Source organism: Tenrec ecaudatus, chromosome 11 (assembly GCF_050624435.1).
Source record: "Tenrec ecaudatus isolate mTenEca1 chromosome 11, mTenEca1.hap1, whole genome shotgun sequence".
Lineage (NCBI taxonomy): Eukaryota > Metazoa > Chordata > Mammalia > Afrosoricida > Tenrecidae > Tenrec > Tenrec ecaudatus.
Window position 1 is genome coordinate 109,711,533 of NC_134540.1, and position 17,512 is coordinate 109,729,044.

The 17,512-nt window shown below is 39.2% G+C and overlaps 1 protein-coding gene and 1 non-coding gene across 3 annotated transcripts in view; one reads left to right on the forward strand and one right to left on the reverse strand.

Moving 5' to 3' along the window:
* Window positions 1-17,512, forward strand: part of SLAIN1 (SLAIN motif family member 1) — a 69,218-nt gene that overhangs the window by 21,342 nt on the left and 30,364 nt on the right. The gene's annotated exons all lie outside the window — the stretch shown is intronic.
* On the reverse strand, window positions 4,514-4,650 carry LOC142462083 (small nucleolar RNA SNORA47). The gene has a single exon (XR_012787225.1). It is a non-coding gene; the product is annotated as a small nucleolar RNA SNORA47 (small nucleolar RNA).

The window sequence follows — 17,512 nt, forward strand, 5'->3', positions numbered from 1 at the left end:
TCCAGCAGACTTAATCACACCTAACAACATAATTGTGAATGGAAACCAGACAAGGATGCTTTGGTAGTTAGATGATTTTATGTCACCTTGAATTTTTTGAAAGTTTAGCGGTGAATTCCAACCTGTTGATCAGTTCAGAGCCTAATCATGCCTCCTTGGGGGTGTGGCCCTTATAAGCAGAGGAGCCTGGGAATCTCTTGCTTTTATCTGTGACTTTGCCTTCATGCTTGTTGAACTCTGCCTCAATCCTTAGAGCTGTTGGTGTCCTTGGCACCCAGGCCTGTGATCTTCTTGCTTCCCAGCTCACCATTTTGTGTGACCAGCATGTGGCTTTGTAAGGGAGAAGAGGGACTTATGGACAAGCATCAGACTATGAACTTGATTTGAACTGGGCTAGGATGGCTTCTTGACATATAATTACTTCCTGATAGAAAACTCTTATTCGTAGCTGAGGGCTACTGGATTTGTTTCTGTAGACAACCTGGCCTAACACAGATGGAATTCATCATGTCTTATATTCAGTAATGTGCTGGAAGTCTTAATCAGAGATATTAGACAAGAAGAAGACATCAAAGGCATCCAAATTGACAAGAAGTATACTTGTCTTTATTTAAAGACATTGTGATTCTGTCCATTTGCTGTTAGGTATTTTTGAGTCACTTTCTACTTGTAGAGACCATATGTATAAGAAGAAGGAAACTGTACCATTCTGTGCCTTCCCCTCAATTGTTCTTGGGTTAGAGCCCATTGATGTGCCCATTTTATTTAAGGTCTTCCTTTTTCATTGCCACACTACTTCACCAACTATGATGTCTTTCTCCAGGGACTAGTCTCCGGATAACGTGTCCAAAGTACATGAGCTGAAGTCTTACCATCCTTTCCTCTAGGGAGCACTCTCGCCACACCCCTTCCAGACAGCTTGTCCTTTTGGCTTTCCATCGTGCCTTCAGTATTCTTCTGCACCAGAATTCACATGTATCCAGGTCTTCCTTATTCAGCATCCAATTTTCACATGCTAATGAGGCAATTGAAAATACCATTGCTTAGATCAGACACACCTTAGTTCTCAAATTATCATCCTTGCTTTTCAGCACTTTAAACAGGTCTTGTGCAGCAGATTTATCCAAGGCAATGAGTCATTTCATCTCTTGATTGTATACATAGGAGACCCCAAATTTGAGAAGATAATTGATGGAAATAATTGAAAGCTTTGGAAATGTGCCAGGGTACAAGATCAGCATACAGAAATCAATTATATTCTATCCCGGAAAGTAAAAAAAGAAACAACCCCAACAACAAAGCCATTTACAATAAAGCTGAATCTACTGTCACAGATACTCATAGCGGCCCAATAGAATAGTCGTGGGCGTAGACAGCCCCGTCTTTCTCCCACGGAGTGGCTGGTGATTTGAAACTGTTGACCCTGTGTTTAGTAGTCCAATGTGTAACCACTACACCATGAGGGTGTACAGTCACCTCACAAATGATGAAGTAAGTACTTGGGAATAAACCTGGCTAGAAGTGACGGCCTTGTACAAAGAAAATGACAAAGCACGACCCCAAGAAACCAAGAAGTTGTACATAAGTGGAAGAAAAAATGAATAAGAAGACCATATTGTCAAAGCATCAATACTATCCAAAGCAATCTATAAATACAATGGAGTTCCAATCTAGATCTCAGTTTCATTCTTCAAAGAAATGAAAAAATCAAAACTAAAACTGATTACCACCTTTATAATGAGAAGAAGGAGATCCAGGGAGCCTTTCTCATTCCACCCTCAATACCATATTAGCCAAACAGTGTGATATTAAAAATGGGACTGAATAGAGAATCCAGAAGTATATTTTCTCACCTACAAATAACTGGTTTTTGATAAAGGGCCAAAATGCATTAAAGGGGAAAGAGAGGGTCTCTTCAGCAAATGGTGCTACGACGATTAGATTTTATTTGCAGAAAAATGAAACAGGACTCATACCTCACTCAATATACAACAATGAGAATGAACTCAAGGTGGAATAAGGACCTAAATATAAAACCCAGAACTATTAAACAATAAGAAAGTAGGGATGCACTTAAGGGCTTACGAACACGCTGCCAAGCACAAGGAAACACATAGCAGAAGACAAAATACATAACTCAGACCTCTTAATAACAGGACCCTTAATGTGTATCAAAAGACTTCATCAAAAGATTAAAAATAGAACTCACAGACTGGGAAAATAATTTTGGCAAAGATTTAGACAAGGGACGAATTTCTGAAATCAAAAGGAAACAAGAAAAACACTGAATAATTCAGTTGAAAATGAGCAGAGGATATTAATAGATACCTCACCATAAAAGATATCCAGGCAGCTAGCAATCATGAAGAAAGGCTCATGATCATTAGCTAAGAGTTGCAGTTCAAAACAACAATGATATACACATCAGCATTCTTAACAAAATTCAAATAACAGAAAGATTGGAACTTTTCTACACTGTCCTGCAGAATTGCTCAACCACAGTGGGAAGAGAAATACCTTCTGACCTTTACTTGGTTTGTGCCCTGAAAGAGTAAGAGCTGGAGTCTGGATAGTTAGGAACATGGCCGTGTTCATCGCAGCACTGTTCACAACAGCGAGAAGAAGGAAACAACCTAAATCAATTCTCATCGGCGGAAGAATGGATGAAAACAGGTAAAGGCACGCAGTGGAATACAGTTGTTAGGTGCCATCAAGCGGCTCTAACTCATTGTGACCCTAAGATGAGGGGGACAAAGCCGTGCCCAGTCCTGTGGGCTCCGCACAGTTTTCATGAGCCCATTGTTGCAACCACTGTCAGTCCATCTTACTGTGGGTTCTCCTGCTTTTCCATGCCCTTTCCCTTCACTACATGGGATGTCCTTTCCTAGGAACTGGTCTTGCCTCATAAACTGTCTAGTGTGCCAGTGGATGAAATCTCGCCATCCTTGCTTCTAAGGTGCATTCTGTACTTCTTTTGGCACACTATACTGCTTTCAATAGTCTTCAACAACAATATAATTCAAGTGCATTGTTTTATTCTTGACCTTATTTACACATTCTCCAACTTTCACAAGTATTTGATGTGATTGAAAATACCATGGCTGGGGTCAGATGAACCTCAGGCCTCAAAGTAACATTTTGCATTTCAGCATTTAAAAACAGAACTCACAGGCTGGGAGTTTTTTCAGCATTTTGCATTTATAAAGGTCTTATGCAGCAGATTTACCTAATGCATGCATATTTTGATCTCTTGATTGCTGCTTCCATAGCATGCACTATAGATTTGAGAAAGACTTGAAAACTTTAATCTTTTCTCCATTTACCATTGTGTTACAGATTGGTCTAGTTGTGAGGAGTTTGGTTTTCTCTAGCATTGGGTTGTAATCCATTGGCTTTAGTACTTGACTTTCATCAGCGTCATCAAGTGCTTCAAGTCCTCCTCACTTCAAGGAAGCCCTTTTGTGTTATCTGTATGTGGAAAGGTGTTAATAAGCCTTCCTCCAACCCTAATTCTTCATTCTTCCTCATCTAGCCCAGATTCTCTGATGATCTGCTCAGCATACAGATTGAGTACGTTTGGTGAGAGGATGCGACCATGAGACACTTTTCTCGATTTTTAAGTCAGGCGGTATTCCTTTGTACTATTTGAACAAGGGCCTCTTGATTCACGTATAGGTTCCACAGGAGCACAATGAGGTGTCTGGAATTCCCATCTTCTCAGTGCTATCCATGTTTCATTATGGTCCACATAGTCGAATGTCTTTGCACAGTAAGTAAAATATAAGTAAACCTTTCTCTGTTACGGGCCAACATCTACCTGACATCAGCAATGACGCATCATCTTCTGAATTTGGCTAGGAATTCTGGCAACTCCCTGATGATGGACTACTGCAACTGTTCAATAGCAGCAACATGCTACCTTCGTGTGATACTAATAGTATTGTGCTGTAATCTCTGCATTGTGAGATCACCTTTGTTTGGAATGTCTGTCTTTGGATCTCTTCCAGTGAGTTGGTCAGATAGCTGTCTCCCAAATTTCCTGGCATAGAGAAATGACTATTTCCACTACTTCATCAGCATTTTGAGACATTTTCATTGGGATTCTGTTCCTGGAGACTTGTTTTTGGCTACTGCCTTCGGTGGAGCTTGGACTTACTCCTTTGGTCCCTTGGTTCTTAATCATATACTACCTCTTGAAAGGGGTGAATGTCGACCAGTTTTTTGGGTTTTTTTGGGGGGGGCACAGTGACTGTATCTCATCTTCTTTAGCTGCTTCTTGTATCATTCGATATTTTGCCCACAGAATATTTCAGTATTGCAACTCGAGGCTTGATTTTTTTTCTTTAGTTCTTTCTGCTTAAGATATGCTGAGTGTACCCTTCCTTTTTCGGTTTTTAACTCCACTCCTCTGCACGTTTCATTGTAGTATTTCACATTGCCCTCGTGAGCTTCCCTTTGAAATTTTCTGTTCAGTTCATGTACTTAATTTCTTCCATTTTCTTTTTCTTTTTTTACAATGTCAGTCAGCAGGGCACTGCCCCTCTGAAGGTGGCAGAGGGGCATCCTCGTCCCTGGGGCCCTTCACTTTCGGAGGCCTTCACCAGTGCATGGCAGCATGGTACAGAGCCGCCTCACCTTCTCAGTCCTCCATGGTCTTCCCTTTTCTTTAGCTACTATATGATCAAGATCAAATTTCAGTCTTTTCTGATACCCACTTTGATCTTTTCTTTCACCTGATCCATAACAGTAGCAAAATTACAGTTATGAAGTAGCAATGAAAATAATTTTATTTTGGGGGGTTCACTACAACATGAGGAACTGTATTAAAGCGTCACGGAAGTTGAGAACCACTGATCTAGCAGATAGACAGGTGTAGCTAAGGTGGAGGGAAGGGTAATATGAGAAGAAGAGGAAAAAATGGAGGAGAAGAGGGAATGTTTGGGGAAGTTTTATAAGTGGAATAAAAAAAGTTATCTGAAATGTAAACTCCCATCTATTTCAAAATAAGACGATAAAAATGATATGAAACTTAATTAAACTTAAAATTAAATGTATATGTATTTTAGTTTTTATTTTGAATTAGGTGGGGACCTGTATTTCAGATCTTTTTCTTTTTTATTCAACAAATCAGACAACTACCCACAGGGGCAGTTCTGTTCTGTCCGTAGGGTTAATATGAGTGGGAATTTGTGAGAAAGCAGCGTGTTTGCTCTAGCTAGATGGAAAGCAAAAGGGAATAAGTAGTACTAGGTTGCTTATTATTTCAATAGATAACTGAAAGTTGTGAGTTGATTTGTGCTTTTGGATTGTCTCTATCTAACCCATGGTTTATATTTATGTAGGAGTGCTTTTACTATTTCTGGACCACTTATATCCAAATGGCATAATAACGATTTATTTCCCTTATTTTGGCAAAATATATATGTCTCAGACTTGGTTCTCTGGAGTAGCAAAACCAGTGTAGCTTTTGTATGCGTATGTATAGGGAGCTTTATATCAAGGAACGAGAGCACACAGTTGTAGACTGGTAAGTGTCAAGTTCACGGGTCAGATATCAGACTGGATACCTCACTTGATTTACATAGCTGCAGGGGCTGATGAATTCAAGATCAGCGGCCAGAGGGCTGTGCCAAAATTACAAACAAATCAGTCTTGGAAGGAGAACAGCCAGGATGCTCCTTAGAGGCAAGGATGGAGAGACTTTGTCTCATTCCCCTCAAATTAAATTCCTCTGGGCATGTCCAGAGAGGCCATCACACTTGGTGAAGTAGACCATTGAACTAGAGGAAGACCTGGGACCAGATGGGTCGACACAGTGACGGTGACAATGAGCTCAAACACAAGAAGCATTGTGAGGATGGCGCAGGACCTGGCAGAGCTTGTTCTCTCGCATCTAGGGTCACTAGCAGGCAGAACTCAATTGCTAGCACTTAATAACAACCAAACTGCTGAACCGCCGAGAATCCTGGCCTAACCACTCCACTTTTACACAAAACCTTAGTGTGTGTGTGTGTGTGTGTGTGTGTGTGTGTGTGTGTAGATGTCGGTATATCTATATGTATACACATACATAGTATGTAACATAAAATTTGCTATTTTATCATATTAAGTATACTGTTTTAATGCCATTTAATTTACATTGTAGTATGAATGACACCACTATTTATTTCCAAAATAGACAGCAGATTTCTGCCTCACCCAAAATAAAGCATCATAATATTTGGGGGTAGTGCCGAGAGAATCAGCATTCACAAATTTATCTTTTGATCATCATGTACACTAAAGTTTGAGATACGGAGTCCTATCAAACATTTTAAGAATAATGAGTGGTTATAAAACATATGGACAGTGGTCAATGTAAGACATTAAAAAAAGATAAATTATTGAGGGTTCAGGAGGGAGGGAAGAAAATGAGCTGATACTAAGGGCTCAAGAAGAAAGAAAATGTTTTGAAAGTAATGATGTAAACATGTACAAAAGTGCTTGACACACTGGATATATATGTATGGATTGTGATAAGAGCTGTAAGAGCCCCCAATAAAATGATTTTAAAAACCCCATATGGACATAAAACTATGATGTTAGGTGCTGTTGACTTGGTTCTAACTTACAGTGGCTCTATGTGCCATAGGATGAAATAGTTGAATGTCAACTAGTTCCTCTGGTATAGTAACTCTGCATTCTTCCCATCTCCTTTGACTACTTCCTGCATAGTTGATATTTTGCTTATAATCTCAACAAACCAAACTCACTCCCTTTGAGTCAATTCTGACTTAAAGTGACCCTATATGACAGAGTAGAACTGCCCTGTGGATTTCCAACCAATTCGTCAACTCATTACTGAAATAGAAACCTCACCTTTCCCCTGAAGAGCAACTGGTAGTTTCAAACTGCTACCCTTTTGGTTTGCAGCCAAATCAATAACCATATGCCACCAAGACTCAGTTTCCCATTCTGTTTTTCAATATTGCAGTGTGAGGCTTGAACTTTTTCTTAATTTCCCCCCCAGTGTTAGATATCCTGGGCATGTTCTTTTTGGTTTTCTAGCTTTAGCTCTTTATACTTTTCATTATAATATTTTACTTTGTTTTCTCCAGCTGCCTTATGAATTTTTCTGTTGAACTCTTTGACTTCATCATTTCTCCCATTTGCCTTGGATACTGTATGATTGAGAACAAGTTTCAGAGTCTCTTCTGGCATCCACTTTGATCTTTCTTTCTTGTCCTCATAATGATCTATTGCTTTCTTCATGAATAATGTTCTTGAAATCATCCTCCCCGCCCCTTACCACCCCCTCACCGCAGCTCCACAAGTGTTCTGTCTTTATTATTTGATGCAGCAAATCTGTGCATGAGATGTTAACAGAATTCAGTTGGGATAGCAAGGTCATGCTTTGGCTGTGGTGGACTTGTTTTAATTTTATTCAGTTTCAACCTGAACATATAAGCAATTGCTGGCCTGGTTATAGCTGCTAATATTGAAGTTTTCCATCATCTTTTCCCACAGATGTAATCACTTTCATTTCTTTGTGTTCTAGTTGAAGAAGTCAAGTGTATAGTAGTACCCTTTTTGTGTTGTTGAAAAAGGTATTTGCAGTGAAGTCTTACAAAATTTTATCATGTCAGCTCTGGCTTTGTTTCTGTCACCACGGCCATATTTTTACAACCACAGTTACTTCCTCTTTATTTCCAACTTTGCATTCTTATTGTCAATAATTATGAATGCATCTTGATTTCATGTTTGATCAATTTCAGAGTGAGGATGTTGACAGAATTCTTCAACTTCCTCGTATCTAGCGTTGGTGGTTGGTGGACAAATTGGAATAGTAGTTGTATTTATCTGAAAATCAAAACAGAGGAACATGCTCAGCTTATCTTAAACTGAAGTAACTCAAGAAAAAATTTAATTCTCAGGTTGCAAGATTGAGCGATTCTATTCAAAATATTGAATGATGCAGCAATATTGATGAAGCATCAAAAGTACATGGAAACAATACATTAGTCGACATTCCACTATTTCAGGAAGTAGCTTATGAGCAAGAACCAGTGGTACCGAAGAAAGAAATCGAACCTATTGGAACACTTGAAGTATTCACTCATATATGCCAGAAAATTTGGAAGACAGCTACTTGGCCAACTGATTGGAAGAGATCCATATTTGTACTTGTAGCACAGAAAGGTGAGCCAATATAATGCTCAAATTATAGAAAAATATCATATCACATGCAAGTAAAATTTTGCTAAAGACCATCCAAGAATGTACATTGACAGGTAGCTACAGAGTTTCAGGCCAGATTCAGAAGAGAACATGGAATAAGGGATATTGTTGCCAAAATCAGATGGATCTTGACTGAAAACAGGGAATCACAGAAATATGTTTACTTGTATTTTATTGAGTATGCTAAGTCGTTTGATTGTGTAGATCAGAACAAATTATGGATAGCCTTGAGAAGAATGGGATTTCCAGAACAGTTCATTGTGCTCATGTGAAGTGTGCACATGGATCAATAGGCAGTTGTATAAACAGAACAAGGAAATAATGCATATATGTATAGGCACACACACATATATGTGCTTATACACATATAGGGGTCTTGGTGGTGTAGTAGTGCATTGGGCTGCAAACCCTCAGGCCAGAAGTTTGAAACCACCCGCTGCACTGAGGAGAAAAAATAGCCTTTTGTAGTCCCGTTAAGAGTTACAGTCTGGGAGAGTGTGTGTAGTGAGCAAACAATGCCATAGACAGGGGAACAACTAGGGAATTAAACCAACATCTAAGAGGCTGTTGAGATCCTGTGGTTATTAGAGCAACAGCATTCAAGATTAGAGGAAGTACTAAGAGGTGGAAGATGGGGGAGCGTGGTGGGGCAGGAGGCTCTAGGAAGCAACGCTATAGATAGAGATATAAGAAGAGATAGGTACCTATATAAATACATAATCCATAAAAATAGAGGTATTGTTCTATGTACATATATTTATAAGGCAATACACTGAGGGTGTGGATGGGCCATGAGCCTCAGTTCATACTCTCCCTCAATACAAGAACACATTGCTTTAGCAATATGGCATTTTGTGATGCTTACCACTGCCACACCCTATCCCCTGCCTGACAGGTTCACTGAAGGCAAAATGAGTGCATAGAAAAATGTGATGAAGACAGTGGATGGTGTCCGGCTATTAAGAGATATAGTATCTGGGCTCTGGCTTTAAGTTAAACAAGTGGTCATCCAACAATGAAGCAACAAGCCCACGTGGAAGAAGCACGCCAACTGGTTAGATCAGGAGGTATCACTGGGACCGGGAAACAGGCATCAGAAGATTCATAAAAACAACAAATAAACAAAAGCGTGTTGGTGAGAAGGAGGTGGGTCAGAGCAGAGGCCCAAAGCTCATCTGTAGACCGTGGAACATCCCTCCCACAGCGGGGTCACAGGGAAGGATGAGTCAATCAGGTGTAGTAGAGCACCGATGGATCTCGTGATATATTTCTGGTTCTTTGAGGCTTCCTCACTCCCCACTATCATGACCTCATTGCCGTTTCCCACTCTGGACTGGACCAGAACATGTTTATAGGTATAGGTACGAGATAAAGCTCACGATACACGGAACCCTGGAATAGGAATGTGAATAGCGGTGCCAAAAGGGTAGGGGGAAGGGAGGGAGACAAGGGGAGGATTGCAATGACTGGCACATAACCACACACACCCCTCCAGGGGGAAGAACGACAGAAAGGGAAGGGAGACAGCAGTCGGTGTGAGATAGGAAAATAATAACAATCTATCAAGGAGCCATGAGGGTGGGGGGAAGAGGGACATAGAAAAAGAGGAACTGATCCGAAGGGCTCAATAGAAAGTAAATGTATAGAAATGAATGATGGGAAAATATGTACAAATATGTCTGATACAATTGATGTATTGATTGTAACAAGAGTTGTAAGAGTCCCCAGTAAAATGACCTTAAAAATAAAGGTACAGTCTTGGAAACTCACCTGGGCAGTTCTACTCTGTCCTATAGACAAACTATGAGTTGGCAGTGAGTCGATAGCAATAAGCAACAGGAATATGTGTATATATATATGTATATATATGTATATATGTATGTGTATATATACACACACACATATAAAGACTACTCCATAGAAAAGTTTTCATATGTTATAAAATTCCAATATTCTAGACCAGTTTGGTCATACAGAAACTAAATCTGAGAATCTATATAGCATAAAAAGTTATTTAATTCAAGTCAATTATTCGCTATGAGATTTCAAGGGTCAGCCTCAGACACACTTGCTACAAGATACATTAGTCATGCATAAACTATATTTCTAAACTAAATTCAGTTATCTTTTTACATTTTAACAAAAATACACTTAATTAATTTGAAAACATTTTTAGCTGTGAAGAAAACACATTCTTTGAGTAGTTTCATATAATGATTGTAGTATGGAAGTTGTCTCCCTAGGAAGTTAAGTCCAGAATTAAACATAAATGTATAAATGATATATATAGAGAGGGGGGAATTTAAAGGGTTTCATTGTACTTGGATCTGTTATCACCACTCATGGAAAGAGCAGTCAAGAAATGAAAGAATGCAGTGCGCTGGGCAACTCTATTGCGTAAGACCTCTTTAAAGTGCTTAAGGAGCAAAGAGGACTGAGGTGCACCTGCCCCAGCCATGGTGTTTCCAGTCCTCTCATATGCACTTCACCTCTATTAGGAACTGAATAGCAAATAGTTCTAATTTGCTATCTTAAAAAGGAGTCAGAAATAGGAGTTACTGTACAATAAATAAGGAGCGCTGATGGTATGGTGGTCACATGTTCTACTGATAACCACCAGGGTCAGCTATTCAAGGCCACCAGGTGCTTTGCAAGGTAACATGAGGCCTTCTGCTCCCACGTAAGATGTACAGCCTTCGAAACCCACAGGAGAAGTTCCACTCTGTCTTCTAGGGTCGCACAGAGTCATACTTGTTCAAAAGATCTGAAATGCAAAATGGATCTGTCAAAATTCAAACTCCTTTATTAAAATGAAAATGTTCATCTTATAAGATGGCACAATTTCTCCACCTGTGCACAGAAACTCTTCAAATCAAAAGGTAGAATTTTTCTTAGAAAGGAGCTTGAGTCAACCTCACTTTTGAAATATTTAATGTGAGTTATCCATTGACTTCTGTCAAAATGTGTTCCAAAATGTTTACTATATAATTTGAAGAGGAAAAAAATGTAGATCTTTAAAATATTTATGAAAATTGCATGGAGTCTTACATTTTTTGACACTCAAATTGCCCTCACACCCATTTTCAATTTTCTTTCTTATTTTCTACTCTTCCCAAGCTGTGTTCTTGCTTTGCAGTGTCCTGCTTGAAGTTTCTGTATATATTGCACAGCCTCCCATAGCAAAAAAGCAAAATCTACTGCCATCTAATTGATCTGAACTCATAGTGACCCTACAGGGCAGAGGACTGCCCCTTTGGGTTTCCATACCTTCAGCTATTTTGAAGGCTGCAGAGTGAAGGTTCAAACCACTGACGTTAGGAGTAGTTCAAGAGCCACCAACGCTTCACCATGAATCCATAGATAGCCTCCCTGGGAAGTCCCCAGTAACTATTTCTTTTTCAAGTATTTCTTACCTTTTTTTTGTATTATCATGGAATTTGTGGGTCTGAATTTTTCACACTCAAAACTAGGATAATAAATTAAGAAAGTAGTATAACTTAATAGTTGAAAATATAGAATACCATATCTGTGAAACCAGAGCTGATACAGTCTCTCCAATGTGGTTTTCTGAATTATGCCCCCAAATGACCCCAGTAACAGGTCTAAAAACCAAGACACCAAGAAAAAAAATTGTGTGTGTATGTGTGTGTGTCTGTGTTGTAGAAGCAAATCCTCTGTTTCCCATTCCTGGAGAGCCACTGTGTGACTTTGCACCATCAACCAAGCCTCAACAGATGCTGACATTTTTGTGATTCAGCATCTATTCAAATGTTGTAGAAAAAAATGATCATAGCAGGCTTACTAAAATTCTGCTTTTCTGCAGAAACTTTGTCTTGCTGATGGAAATGAGGGTAAGAAGGGAATGTTTAATTCTGGACTTAACTTCCTAGGGAGACAACTTCCATACTATAATCATTATAAGAAACTACTCAAAGAATGCGTTTTCTTCACAGCTAAAAATGTTTTCAAATTAATTAAGTGTATTTTTGGTAAAATGTAAAAAGATAATTGAATTTAGTTTAGAAATAGAGTCTATGCATGACTAATGTATCTTGTAGCTTGTGTGTCTGAGGCTGACCCTTGAAATCTCATAGCGAATAATTGACTTGAATTAAATAACTTTTTATGCTATATAGATTCTCAGATTTAGTTTCTGTTTGACCAAACTAGTCTAGAATATTGGAATTTTATAACATATGAAAACTTTTCTATGGAGTAGTCAGCACAGGCAAAGCTCCTTGTTTCCTCAGCCCCCTGCTTCATTTGAATTAGCTTTGTAAAGTTGTTGTAACTGATAAAATAAGACTTACAAAGCAGACCTAGTAAGGGCTTAAAGATTAGGTCTCTCACTTAATATATTTGTATGGCATAGTCAGCTTTGTTTGATGACATGCAGAAGGTAATGTTCAACTACAAGAACTAACTGCTGAGGGTTAAGTCTTTAATACCCCATCGGCACAGTGGGCTATACAGTGGGCTGCAAACCATAAGGCCAACAGTTCAAACCTGCCAGCTACTCCTCAGAAAAAAGATGAGGCTTTCTGTTCTTATTAAGATTTTAGCCTCAGAAACCCAAAGGGACAGTTCTACTCTGCCCTTCAGGGTTACTGTGAGCTAGAATGCACTCAATAGCAGTGAGACTCCATAGTCTTATCAGTACAGAATTAGCTAATATAGTCTAGGGTAATATTTTCTTCGTTACCTCGAAACTCTGGACATTGATTTGAGTTGATAACATTTTGGTTGGCTTCACTTTTGTGTAAACTGTATTGCTTATTTACAGTGTAGAAACACTCTTATTAACATAGATGTATTTAATTTTTAGCTCATTTATCTTCTTTCCAACTGAATTAAGTACCTGAGGATAGGGAGCTATACCTCAATTTCTTTCTGAATTACCAGCTTTATTTTTATTGTTTTTATTTCACCAGTTTTATTATTATTACCAGCTAATTACACGAGGAGGCAACCCCCCCCCCCACGCAAATTTAAGAGAATAGTGTGCTGCTAGGAAATTTTGTTTCCTGCTTGGGAAAATTGCAGCAGAAACTGTTGTAATGCTGAACATGGCTTACAAGAACAGCACTATGGGAGAAGCTCAAGTGTATGAGTGATTTTCTCATTTCAAAAAAGGTGAAATGTTGATTGATGACGACCTTCTTCTGGGCATCCATCACCCTCACCAACACAAAGACGTCGACAAAATGTGTGCACTGGTGCTGGGAGACTGACGATGGACCATTGAAGCAATGGGGAAATTATCTGGACTATCTTGGAGCTCAGTTCAGCGGATTTTAATGGAAGATTTGGGAGTGAGAGTGGTCGCTGTGAAATTTGTGTTTTGGGTTCTAACTGACCAGGAAAAAGAGTGGTCAGTTGAAACATGCTGTGCTTTGAAATGGTCACTCCAAAGTGACCCAGACTTTTTTTCCAAGTGGCCACCATGACAATGCACCTGCTCATGAAGCCATCTCGGGGTGCCAGATTTTGGCTAAAAATAGCATGCCTTTCTTACTCATCTGATGATGCTTCATGCACGATGCTTTGTGCAACTTCTTTTTGAGTCTGTAAGTGAAGAGGGACAGGAAAGGACAGTGATTTGACGACGGAGAAGAGGTGAAGAAAAAGCAAGGGAGGTGCTGTTGGCCATCCAAACAGATGAGTTTGAAAATATTTTCCAAGAATGGAAGCACAGATTTGAGAAATCAAATGTAATGGAGAGTACTTTCAATGTGATAAGGTGGTTTTATAAAAAATAAAAAAAATTAAGTACATTGCTTTGAAAAAAATTTTTTTGGGGGGTTACCTCCTCATTTACACATATTTAGCATGTTGCAAGCTCTGAATGTTTGAGTTCCATAAATGACTGATTTCTGAGTACATTGAAATTCTTTAAATGGGATAGAGAATGATCTTTCATTGAATATTTAGTCGTGTTATTGGCATCTTACCAAGCTCCCCCAAACATCAACACTAACCCCCACCTCTGGAAAAAAAAGTTAGAATGTAGTTTTCACTAAAATGTTAGTTCTGAGGGTATGGATTTGTTTCTGTCCACTACTTCCATTACCTAGAGTAGTTCCTCATATATAAATGTTAAATGAAAATAATTCGGTTAATGAATTAATGAATTTGGTGGAAGGAGTTCTGATCTAATAGTTAAGACTAATGCTCTGGCCTTATTTAGCTCAGTGTTTGAGTGACTGACAATTGCTTCTAACTTATTGCCCAGGAATTGGGGACATTTAATAGGTTTCATAGGATTATTAGAACAATTTCAAGAAATTATGAATGTGAAATTGATTAAACTATGAAATGCTATTATAAATATATGGAGCCCTCTTGAGATAGCTCCTCTTTTTTCAAAAACTAAACCGAAAGAATTCTCTGTTCAGTTACTTATAGTTTTAGAAATCGAACCACATTTTTGGTCTGTTCTATATATTAATAAAGAGAATTAGTAAAGTTAGGGATCTTAAATGGAAAAGTTTCGTAAGTGTAGTACATTCAATAACAATGCACATTTCAAAGTAACTTCTCTAGTCTGTTTCTCCTAGGTTATATTTATGTATACATTTCATTTAGACATTCCTATTTTTAGTCTTCTTTCCTCTACCTTCTTACTCATCTCTTTGGAATAAAAATAACAAATTCCTCATTGAACCTTCATGGGTAGGATTAACTCATACGATACCCTCAATTGTAATAAAGCAATTGCAATAAACCTCTTGAGTTGGTAGGATGGTAAATCACCAAGTTATGATTTTGTTCACCTGGATTGTGAAGAGAAGTGAAACCAGTGACACATCCCCTGCCATCATGTCTACTCTGACTCACAGTGACTCTCTAGGACAGGTTTCTGAGACTAACTCTGTACAAGAATAGAAAGCCTTGTGTCTTTCTTTTGTGAAGCCACTGGTGGCTTTGAACTGCTGTATCCTACAAGGCTACACACACACACACACACACACACACACACACACACACACACACACACGAGAGAGAGAGAGAGAGACAGAGAGACAGAGAGAGAGAGACATAGAGAGAAATTGATATAAACAAAATAGCTCCAATAATTGTAGAAGTGTGTAAATCTGGTTCAATCGATGGGTCAGATGTCAAGCCGGAGGCTTTTCCTGACTTGAATAGCTCTGAGGACTGAGGAACCAGAAAGCAGATGACCAGTCAAGGAGTAAGAAGGCATTCAGGCTGGTGGATCCAGAGGGCCAGGTTTATGACTACATAGTGCATCCTTCAGTGCTCAGATGGCAACTACTGATAGCCCCCTGGGTTGTCTGGCAATATGGGGGTGTCATTGCCTCAAGCCCCAAACCACAGGTGAAAGGGCCAGATGCAGGATCTAGAAGCAAGCGAGCTCCCTACTGTGTTCACTTATGTGGGAACTAGGCCACACTCTTGAGGAAACTTGCTTTCAGTGACATCAGGCTGTGACCTGATTAAGGGTTGCACTCCACCCATCTTACCCAAACTACTTGGCTGCTTAGAGCAGATTCCATCAGGGAGGTGGTGACCTTATGTTAGGGCATATCGTGGGGGAAAAACAGGACAAAGCATCGAGAAACTTGACTCAGCCACGTCAATACAAAACCTGATTATCACAATGATCAAAAGCTTATCGAATTAATTTGAAACATCCAATGAAACTAAAAACTCAGTCAAGTTGGGATCAGTTAAGAAAACGTACTTTGCTTTAAGATACCTGAATGTCCCTAACAATCGAATCCGGACAGGTCACATTCGAGGATTGTGAGTGTAGTTTGCATAAGTGCAGCCCTGGACAGTTGGTACCTTGGGTTATGTTTCCCTACGAACATCCCTCTTCTCCTCTGGGCTGATGTACTAAGGAGATGGGAGTAAGCACTACTCTCTCACCAAGTGTTTGTTTTGTCTTCATGTGATACCCATCTGGATTCTGGTCTTGGTTCTTATGATAGAGTGTTATCTCTAAATTTAGCCCACAGAAAGGCAGGCGGTGTACTAATCCAGTGTTCATTTGTAAAAGGCACACAAATTAAAGGAGACTTAGAAATTTTATCAAGTGTCCTTGTCTCTTGGAACCAGTCTAGTTTGTCCTTGCATAACCCAAGATACCATCTTCATCAGCTCATGTTTCAGGTCTTGAGGTACTGTGTCAAATTTGAAATGCAAAATTAAAAGTCCATGTGATTCATATCAGTGAGCCCTGATTGCATAGTGGTTGTGAGTTGGGCTACTAATCACAAGATCATCAGTTCGAAACCACCAGCTGCTTGCTCCACAGTAGAAAGATGAGGTTTTCTACTCATGGAAAGACTTACAGTCTCAGAAGCTCACAAGAACAGTTCTGCCATGCCCAATAAATTTGCTATGAGTCAGATTTGACTTAGTGGCTGTGATTAATTTGGGGTAAACTTTATGAAGGATATTTTCTTTCTCATTGAAAAAGTAATCAGAATCATACTGAAATTCTGTGTAGAGGCAAGGTCTCTTGACATCTGCTGTCACTCATCGCTCCTATAGGTCAGAAATCAAAACACGCTGCAGTCACTTTAGCAGGGTTTTGGATTCCGCTCTGCTTTGCTTTGCTCTCGTGTTCAGAATTGTCCCTGTGCATTGTTTCAATAGTTAACAAATAATGAAGTTGGCACTTTAGGGGATTTCAGCTTCTACCTAGCGTATTTACTAACCCACATAGGTGCTTGTCAGATGTGCGTAAATGATTCTTCTTTTTTTCTTTTAGGGTGGTTGTCCATGTGTTTCTGTTTTTCATTTTTTTTGCTTTTACATCTTTACTTTATATTAGAAAAGTGTTTCTTAAAATAACCTGTTATCTATGACACTGTAGTGATTGTTGAAATAAATAAATTTAATTGACATTATTTTGCTTCCTCCAAATAGCTGTTCTTCCAATATAGTTTTGTATTGCTTTTAGCCTCCTTTGGTGATTGATTCATTGCCGTGTTAGAGCAGCAAAATTAGGCTCTTTTTTGGGCGGGGAGGTGTTCATAATCATTCCCGGAGACTTCTAAGAAATATGAGTCATATGAGTCATGTTTATGTGAGAATTCTGGAATCTCTTTTTCTAAAATACTGGACCTTGATCAGAAAGAGAGAATAAGATTGCTAAATCACGGGGTGGGGGTGGGTGTTATGTGTGGGGACAGTGCTAGGTGCAAAAGGCATAGTGGCAAAAAACCCCAAACAAACCAAAGTTCTGGGCCCGGCCTTTTGTCTGTAGTCTAGTGCGTCTTGTCTTAAAACAAGCATGTAGATGGCCACCTGGCATGGTCTGGAA